At 43.7% G+C, this 9,970-nt stretch overlaps 1 long non-coding RNA gene across 1 annotated transcript; it reads left to right on the top strand.

Annotated features, from left to right (window-relative positions):
• Nucleotides 1-6,657: 6,657 nt before the first annotated feature.
• LOC110532016 lies at nt 6,658-9,501 on the top strand. Its single transcript, XR_002474794.2, has 4 exons — nt 6,658-6,856; nt 7,454-8,204; nt 8,477-8,777; nt 9,011-9,501. It is a non-coding gene; the product is annotated as an uncharacterized LOC110532016 (long non-coding RNA).
• The last annotated feature ends 469 nt before the right edge of the window (nt 9,502-9,970 follow it).

Here is a 9,970-nt window from a genome sequence, read left to right as displayed (position 1 = left end):
ACCCCAGTGCACTTCGTATGCGGGGTGCATTGTTTATCATCTTTATCAATTTACTCCAGATTAACTCGATTTGCTCCCTGTGTTCGCCCGCAATTACGAGCTTTGCCGGCGCGCGGGCTAAACGGGATCAGAGGAAAGTAATTACCTATATCCATCACTCTCTCAGACAACATGGCCCCCTGTATGAATAAACATGCACATATGGTAGCGAAACCCCTCCAGGGAGATACAGTGTATGTATGTGTTGATTTGGAGAGGATTTAGCTCAGCCTCTAATGAAATATTCACCAATCGATCTCCCTACGGCTGTGGCAAGCTCAACAGATGGTCATTGTTCCGCTTTCCTCCTCACTCATAGTGTTTTTAGAGCTTTAATTTTTAGCTATCAGTCCCTTCCTTTTACAGACTGAGCTATTGTGGGCCACGGCGTTAATGTAATACTCTCCAGTGTTTTCTTGCCATTTCTCGCCAAGGTGAGGTGAGGTTGGGCCCTAGGATAGCTCCTTAGTAGTGTGGGTAGCGGTCTTTTTAGCTAACATTCCACTCCTTGCCACTCCTGTCATTTGGCAAATGACAATAGTGGGAAGGAGTAGAATGTCACAGCTGATCAGAGACGGCAACCAGGCTAGCTCCTTAGAGGTGAGACTCTTAAAAGGCTGAATCTGACTGAGGAACAATAGGTGAAACTCATCTTTTAAAGGTCTCCACTATTTTTTAAATATTTTTTTTTATATGACTTCGCATATATCCACCATCCCTCTTCTCCATTCTGCAAAGCTCAGACACTGGAGGGGAGACAAGGTGAACGCATCAAACCTTCGTCCCTTTAAGCAGAGTTTAAAAGTTTGCTTTGTCAGTGCATAGAATTCCAACACCGCCTCCTACATCTCCTAGCCACATCAATAAAGCCATTCACTGTATAACTAATATAATGTATATAACCAACCTGTAATTTACATTGAGAGGTTGTAACATGTTACACAATTGTTCTAACTGACCTGACCTGGTTCTCCAAGCGACTGATTTCCACCCGTCCATAAATTCAAGAATATTTTCATATACCACATACAGGACGATGCATTAAAGATGTGTTTTGGACTATAAAATATGAATCATGTTATTTAGAGTGCTTGGTCAGGTCTGATATGTTACGCTCCCCATCGGACTCCTCAAATCTGGTCATTTTTTCCCCTCCCCCTTTCTCCCCCACTATTGTGTTCATGACACAATCCGGTTAACAGCTTTCGCGTTTCCAATAATCTCTGCAACATAACCGACCATAAACAGGCTTTATGATGCTATTATGTACACAGGTAGCGTGCCTGGTTGACTGAGCCTGGATGGGGATCTAGGGAGACAGGCATATAAAACCCATACAGAGGCAGTGAGCAAAATAAATAAATAAAGACAAAGGCCTCTTTAAAAGGCCAGGTTCGCGGGGAGCAAGGCTAGCGGTCAGCAAGGATAGCGGGGAGCAAGGCTAGCGTAGCACGCCGTCAGTCTGATTAGCTGGCCATGTTCCTCTTCATGCAGATTGACAGGCCACATCTGCAGAGGGGACCGAGAGGCCCGGAGCGAGAGAGAGAGAGGCACGCAGGTGTTAATATTTCAGCAGTTCCATTAATACACGGAGCATCTGGACTGGGGGAGAATGGGGGGATGAGGGGCAGGGTAAGGGGGTGTGCACGGAATGGGAGGTGGATTGGACGGGGGTGGCGGGTGGTTGGAGGTGTACAGACCAAGGGGAGAGTGGAGGTAGGGGTTGAGGGGGTGTTGAGAAATGGGGGACGGGAGTATTTGTACTGGGCACCAACGTCAAACCAATTGGAGTGATCAGCAGAGAAAGAGTGATTGTAGTCAAAATGGTGCGCTTGATATTTTTTGAACGTTCATAAGTGGCCATTAGGTTGTATATTTACTGGTAGCAATTAAACCCAGTCCATTATTGTACTACATTAGCCACCTCATTTGTACAGTCAATACAATAAGAGAGCCGCACCATTCCCAGTAATGATATGGCGTTTCATATGCTCCACGTCACAGCAGGTGTGTGTTGATGACTAGGCTTGATGTTTATGTGACTCTGTGATTTGGAGATGAGTGAGTGCTTATGTATTCACACAGAGCATGAACATTGTTATTGTGTTCCCCGTCATCGCCTCCAGCTGCTGGGGAAAAACAAAAACAAAACGTTGCTTTGCCCTCACCGCTAGCTGCTTTCCCTCAGACACACACAGCAGTCCCCTCTGGGCGATAGACACGGAGCTCAGTCATTAACACAAATATCAAGGCAAAAACAAGCATGACCCTCAAGGACTTGGGGAAGAAAAGGAGAGGAGGTGTTTAGCCATGCTATCCTCCCTTCTCCCACCTCTCTTCTGGAGAGAAGTCCTAATTACCTGACTTGTCTGATGTCTCTCTCATCTCAGTGTTTGTTCCCCAGCCTCCCCTGCCAGCCCCTTGATGGGCTGAAGAGGGTTTATCCGAGTGGGGAGTGGTAGCAAGGCTGTGCGGCTGTGCCGCAGAGCATCCCTACTCCACACTGTACTCCTCTCCTGGCACAGTGAGCCTCATTAAGAAGGATACAGGAGGGACAAGCCCTTAATCCTCATCCACTGGCCTACATTTCCCCTCTCACTTTCAAATGGCCTGAGCACTGGAGACAGCGCGTGCCTCATAAACATACACACCCCTTACCTCGCCTCGGCGGGACACATCCCTCCTGTGACAAAACTGTGCACACGTCACTTAAAAATATGGAACTCGAAAGGGTCATGCCAGGCAAGAGAATACTTTGAGGCATGAACATATAGCATTTTTTTTTAAATGTGTACATTTTGTATATATTTGTAGATAGTGTACATACATCTTATGAATTATGGAACTCTAGCACTTGTTAATAAATGCACTTGCATTCATGTATCATGTTGTACAATAGCTGATGAAACTGAAAAATCAGTAATTCCCTGAGAGTTGCTAGTTGAAAATACAACCTACAAAGACCCTTCTAATCCTCAGGTTTTGCATGGGTGGAGTGTCAGGTTGCCTGGTGACATCACCAGGTGCTAAATAAGATTATAAACCAATAACAAACAATAACAAGTTTCAAACCTTTCTGCCAAAAAACAGCTAGTTTTCAGGTGTACTCACCCTTACCACTCAGACCACTCCCAGACAGTACTAGCAAAATTCTAGTTTGAGAAATAGTTTTTTGCTAAATTTGAATGGAACACTATTACAGAAAGGTACTTAATTGTTACCCATAAGAATGTTAACGTTCTAATTTCCATTTCTGATGATGGTAAAATTCCTGGGCCAGGCTGATTGCTTAGGAAATTGATACTGAACATATGTGGCCATGAAAGTTCAGTTTACTCTTTTAAAAATGTTCAAACGAAACCTTTTAGTAAACCTTTTTTGGAGGGGAGAACTTTGTGTTAATGATAGTGGTGGTGTGAATGTGTCCTACAGACAGACGTGTCATGGAGAACATGAGTAATGATGCAATGGAAGAGGTCTCGCCAGAACATCTCCAAAAGCACCTAACCGCTCCAGAAGTCGAGACACTCTCCATCAATTGTTTGTGAAGAAAACTCAACCAATTTCATTATCTCAGACGATATAGAATCACCTAATGATGAGCTGTCTGTAGAATAAGAAATGTCCACTGTGAAATGTCTGTCCACTTCCTCCTAGGCATATTTATCCAGCCATTTTACCCATCTATCCTGACCTCCTTCATTCTACTGTGTTCAACATCTTCTGCTCAGCCCTGTCTTCTTCAATTAGCCCAATTGGAAGAATGGTTTCCCGCCTGCCAAGCATCAACACACACCCTCACCTGTAGGGTCACATCTCAGGGAATTCTGGTCATCCCTCACCTAGCTCGTGTTGACATGTGAAGCCACCCACAGTAGCAGGATATGAATGCATGTCATTTCCCACAGACGTATCCCAGGGAACATCATATTCTAGTCTTGTCTGTCCAATAACACCATGCAGAGGGGTTCGTGTCAAGGGTCGTTCGGCAGAGAGAACAAAACCACCCCCCCCCCCCCGTCTCCTCCCCTCTCGAAGCTGCATAGATGACACCGCATTGAAATTATCTCTCCTTGCGTTGTATTCTCTAATACACGGACAGCCAAGAACGTGGTGGCCATGAATAGATCTGTTGTTGGCACAGTGTGTGTGGAGATGAGCTATGCATGCCGGGGCCAGATAAGGCCAGATTTACACCTTGGCTGCCAGACATAGACTCAGGAAGCCAGCTTACAAATTAAATGGAAATTGAGTTTGAGGGAGCCAATAAAACAGCTCCAGCCCCCTTGTGCAGGGCCATGTCCTTCTCTCCATACAGTGCATACATTATTGGTCAATATGGATGGCTCAGCCTGTGGTCAACCCTACTAGCTTTTGGCTTCACATTGTTGTTTATCAAGTAATTTATTTTAGTTTTCATGTGGCCGGGTGGGGATGGTCAGGAGGCAGAGAAGGGTATATTTGTTAACATTTTTCAAAGGTAAGTCCTGAGCCAAGTCTCTACAACATATTTGGCACCAAAGTGTTCACCCCTGAATAGTTTCTTCTTGCCAAACGATGGGAGCCGTTGCTGTTCATACGTCCATGAAATACTTCATAGACCAGCAGTCAAACTCTGTGTCTGTAGTATGAGGAGGTCAGAGACCTGACAGTGTGGTGCCAGTAAAATAAATTTCTCCTTCAACGTGATCAAGACAAAGGAGCTGATTGTGGACTACAGAAATAGGAGGACCGAACACGCCCCCATTCTCATCGACGGGGCTGTAGGGGAGCAGGTTTCAAGTTCCTTGGTGTCCACATCAACAACAAACTTTCATAGTCCAAACACACCAAGACAGTCATGAAGCGGGCACGACAAAACCTATTCCCCCTCAGGAGGGAATTGGCATGGGTCTTCAGATCCTCAAAAAGTTCTACAGCTGCACCATCGAGAGCATCCTAACTGGTTGCATCACTGCCTGGTATGGCAACTGCTCGGCCTCCAACCGCTAGGCACTACAGACGGTGGTGCATACGGCCCAGTACATCACTGGTACTAAGCTTCCTGCCATCCAGGACCTCTATACCAGGCGGTGTCAGAGGAAGGCCCAAAAATTGCCAAAGACTTCAGCAACCCTAGGCATAGACTGTTCTCTCTGCTACCACATAGCAAGTGGTACCCAGAGCACCAAGTCTAGGTCCAAAAGGCTTCCTAACAGATTCTATCCCCAAGCCGTAAGACTCCTGAACAGCTAATCAAATGGCTTTCCAGGCTATTTGCATTGTGCCGCCCCCCCCATTTTTAAGCTGCGGCAACTCTCTGCTTATTGTCCAGTCACATTGACTCTGTACCGGTACCCCCTGTATATAGCCTCGCTGCTATATATTGTCACTCCATAATGATTTATTTTTGTTCAATTATTATTATTGTCATTTATTTTTTTTATTTTTTTTTTACTTCCGTTTATTTTAGTAAATACTTTCTTAACACTGCATTGTTGGTTAAGTAAGCATTTCACCGTAACGTGTTGTACCTGTTGTACCTGTTGTATTTGGTGCATGTGACAAATCAAATTTGATTTGATGCGTTTCAATAGTTACATTGCATAAACTGTATATACAGTTTATTCTGCAATGAGTGGGATATAAGCTGTGTTCTGGCTCTAAATCTTGAGCAGGGATATGGATGCGTTCAGTCTCAGTTTGAGAAGTTGAGAGACAACAAAGTGACAGCAGCATAGGACAGGGATGCATCCTGGAGTGTATGGATGTTCTATGCTGGCTCTCTCACACACATTATTCTGCCTCCACATCAATAACAAGTAGTCAGTGTCATGTCTCTGTGTCAGATCAACCTCACCTCTCTCTCATTCTCTCTCTCTGTCTTTCTCTCTCTCTCTCTTCTTTTTGTCTCTGAGGGGATAATAATGATCTGTTCCCAGTCACACACTGATGTCAACGTTGGCACCTTGTGACAGAGAGAAGGAAAGATCTTCCACTCAGCCTGTCCCAGGACCATTGTACATTGTGCACTGCACCCTGTATAATGCATTCATGCTGGTGTTCCTCCATAAGATGAACTGGTATATAATGAACAGTTTGATACAGGGTCACTGTATATAATATATATACAGTCTCAGTCAAAAGTTTGGACACACCTATTCATTCAAGGGTTTTCTTTATTTGTACTATTTTCTACATTGTAGAATAATAGTGAAGACATCAAAACTATGAAATAACACATGGAATCACAGTTGTGTAAAGTAACAAATACGTTTTTTGGGGGTATCTGTCCTACTTATATTTCTGTCGACTTTTACATCATTACATAAAATGTAAAAAAATAAGTATACTTTACTCGGATACATTTCCCCTGACACCGTTACTCGCTATAAAATCCAATGAATCTGAAGCTGGGAGACAAAAACGAATCATGTTGGAAAAAAGATGCAAGCAACATCGACGAGTCGAAACACTCATCGGTGTACTTGTTTTGCTAAGCAGCAGGCGACGACATGCAGAGCTAATCCAATCATCATCAATTTGGGCAAATCCAAGGGTCCTAACGTGTAAATCCCACCCACCGGGAGCCTGTCACTTGCAAAACAGTCATTCACTCAGCGGCACTTTGCCCAAGCATGTCCGAAATCGCACAATCATGTCCGACATCGCTCTTCCACCACCGCCTGATGAGGACGAACAACCTTGGCTGTATCTAAAATAAATGTTGTTTTATTTCCTCTGGATGAAGGATTCATCCTACCGGATGGAATGTGTGTTATGTTTACCAAAGTTCAGGAAATACTAGCGTTCAAGAACTCGCCGTCGAACCTACAAGGTAAATCTACTGTTGGTTTGCTAGCTAGAATAACATTAGCATGCTAATTAGCATGATGGCTAACATTAGCTAACCTGGCTAGCCCACATTCGCTAATGCAACAAGCAGTGTTACTTGATGCTAGCTAATCCTATACCTAAATAGTTCACTAGCTAGTAGCTACCTACTTTAGCTTGCTAAAGATTCGGACGCTTTGTTAGCTAACGCAATCTAACTAAACAGACACGAGCAATCAAGCTAACTGATCAAGTTAGTTTCCGAATCTGGGCACATTTTAGTCAGTCTAGCAAAATACCTTTTTCTCTAAACACACGGTCTAGCTTTACCAGTCAGCTAGCCATTTTGTTCCTTGTGTTAGTTGATAAAGTTGTTCTTACCTTGCTAATTACTGTAGACTTAAGTCATTCACGTAACCTACTAGCTAGATCAATTACCATTACTCTTTTCTCATTGTAATATTAAATGGTGGTCACAAACTCTCACTTAACTAATGTTGTTTATAGCTTTAAAATTAGGATACTATACCTTAAGTATTTGGTGATAGTAGGTATCTAGCTAAGTAACTGTCTGTCTCTTTTCCTTTTCTTCTTATTTCAGAGAAAGCATGTACACCATCTGAAGAAGATCTTATCAAGGCCCACACTGCGCTCCAGGATTGATGAAGCCTCCAAGGAAATGAAGAAGGTGACTCCATGAGAGGAGTTGACCACATCGCCACCACCACCGACTGCTGGTCTGCAAGAAGACGGAGCTTCATTGGTGTTGCAGCCCACTGTAACACCAACAGTCTCAACAAATGCTCAGCAGCCCTGGCCTGTAAACGGTTGAGAAGATCGCACACCTTTGATGTGTTAGCAGGTGCCCTAAATGACACCCATTTGGAGTTTGAAATCCGGATTAAGATTGTGAGAACCACAGACAATGGCTCTAACTTCTTGAAAGCTTTCCATGTTTTTGAAGCAGCTCAGCCAGTACAGGAAGTTTGTGAAGTTTGTGGAGTTTGTTGACGTGGCAACGATCCTGAATGAAGATGATGGTTTTGAGTACCAGCTGCCTGCCGCCTACTCAACTTAGTATCTACAGTCGATGCCCTGAAAGCAACATTCAGTGAGGCTTACAAAAAAGGGTCCCGTTCAACATTTGGCAAGTGCCAAAGACTTTGGAACAAATGCAGAAGATCCACACTTGCAGCCGAAACGGTTGAAGATGCCTGTTACCTCCAGCTGCTGCCCCCGAATGCTACAAGGTGGAACTCCTGGTTCATGGCTGTAGAAAGACTCCTGAGGATCATCAAAGACAGAGGAGTGGCAGTCGTCAGAGTTATCCGCACAGACTTCGAGGTTCCAATGTAAGTATGGATTATTTATTATTTTGTCATAATTCAAGGTCTTGAATGTTGTCTAAATCTGTTGCAGTGTTTCCTGACCCTTTGCTTGGGGACTTATAACTGTTTCACATGTTGTAGCCATTCACTATCATTGATCCATTTAGTCAACTACTCACCCAGCCATTGATTACTGTAGCTAAATCAGGTGAAATGGTTCATGGTCCCCTTTGTATATGGTTAGGAAACACAGTATTATTATTTATATATATATATATATTTTTTTTTTTTCATAGGTTCAATCCAGCAGAACCCGCCTTCCTCACAGAGTATGCTGCCACCATGAGCCCAGTCGCAAAGGCCATCAATATCCTGCAGGCTGAAACCAGATGGGGTGGCTACTTCCAACCTCCTGATCACAAAACTTGACCGAATCAAGTTGTCCCTGAAGTACTGTAAACCTCTGGTGGATGTGCTACAACTGGGACTGAAGAAGCACTTCAGCCACGTGTCACGATCCTGAGCTGATGGCAGCTGCAATCCTTCTCCCCAAATTCAAAACAACGTGGACAAAGGATGACGCCACCATCAAAATGGGTAAGACAACATGTGGTTAATTAACAGTATTTTATTATTCATCAACAGCTGTGTACATTTTGACACTTCGTAGATTTGAGAACCAACCATTTAAACTACATTCGTGACTTTGTGGTTCAGTCCAATGGGTAACCTACTTACTTACCCCTGTTGCTTGGTTTATAGAGATGGGGGATGGATTAATGTAGGCCCATAACTGCAAGATTTATATTGTCATCTCCCTTGTATTTCAGGAATGGACTACATCAAGGACCACCTGGAAGAACCCTTGCAGCAGCTAGGCGATGGCACCAGTTCATCAGATGAGGAGGACTTCTTCTCTGCCATGAAAACGTCTCAAGCACAAGAAAGCTCCAAACAGCTGTACGGACGCCTGGCCTGTTCAGCTGATCATATGGAGTTGCTCAAGTCCTTCCCGGCAGTCTGTAAGCCGCCTCTGAGGTTAAACACACCCTTACCTGCATCAGTAGCCTGTGAAAGGCTGTTCAGGATTGCAGGATTTGTTTACAGCCCCAGGAGAGCAAGGCTGGACTCCAGAAACTTTGAAAACCAGCTTTTTACTGAAGATGAACCGTAAATTCAACTTCAAGTAATGACAGCTTAACGCTAGCAAGCCCAAGGACACGGATGGCTTATGCATTTTGTTAATTTATGTTTAAAATTCACAAGTTATAGGTGTCCTTGTTACAAAGGACTGACACACTGATTTCTAATACTGTCCCATCATTGGTTGCGTGATGTATTATTGACTCTACCTTCTCTACCTTCTTCTTTCCCTTTGTGCTGTTGTCTGTGCCCAATAATGTTTGTACCATGTTTTGTGCTGCTACCATGTTGTGTTGCTACCATGTTGTGTTGCTACCATGCTGTGTTGTCATGTGTTGCTGCCTTGCTATGTTGTTGTCCTAGGTCTCTCTTTATGTAGTGTTTTGTCTCTTGTCGTGATGTGTGTTTTGTCCTATATTTATGTTATTTATTTTTAATCCCAGCACCCGTCCCCGCAGTAGGTCTTTTGCCTTTTGGTAGGCCGTCATTGTAAATAAGAATTTGTTCTTAACTGACTTGCCTAGTTAAAAAAAAAAATTAAAGTGGCGATGTCCTCATATTCCTACAGTGAGGTTGTGTGTACTTTTGATGAGCTCAAATGTTTTTATTTTTATGTATAGGGTTCTATTATATGACGTTTTTTCTTA

This window comes from Oncorhynchus mykiss, chromosome 9 (assembly GCF_013265735.2).
Source record: "Oncorhynchus mykiss isolate Arlee chromosome 9, USDA_OmykA_1.1, whole genome shotgun sequence".
Lineage (NCBI taxonomy): Eukaryota > Metazoa > Chordata > Actinopteri > Salmoniformes > Salmonidae > Oncorhynchus > Oncorhynchus mykiss.
This window is presented reverse-complemented; position numbering and strand designations above follow the sequence as displayed.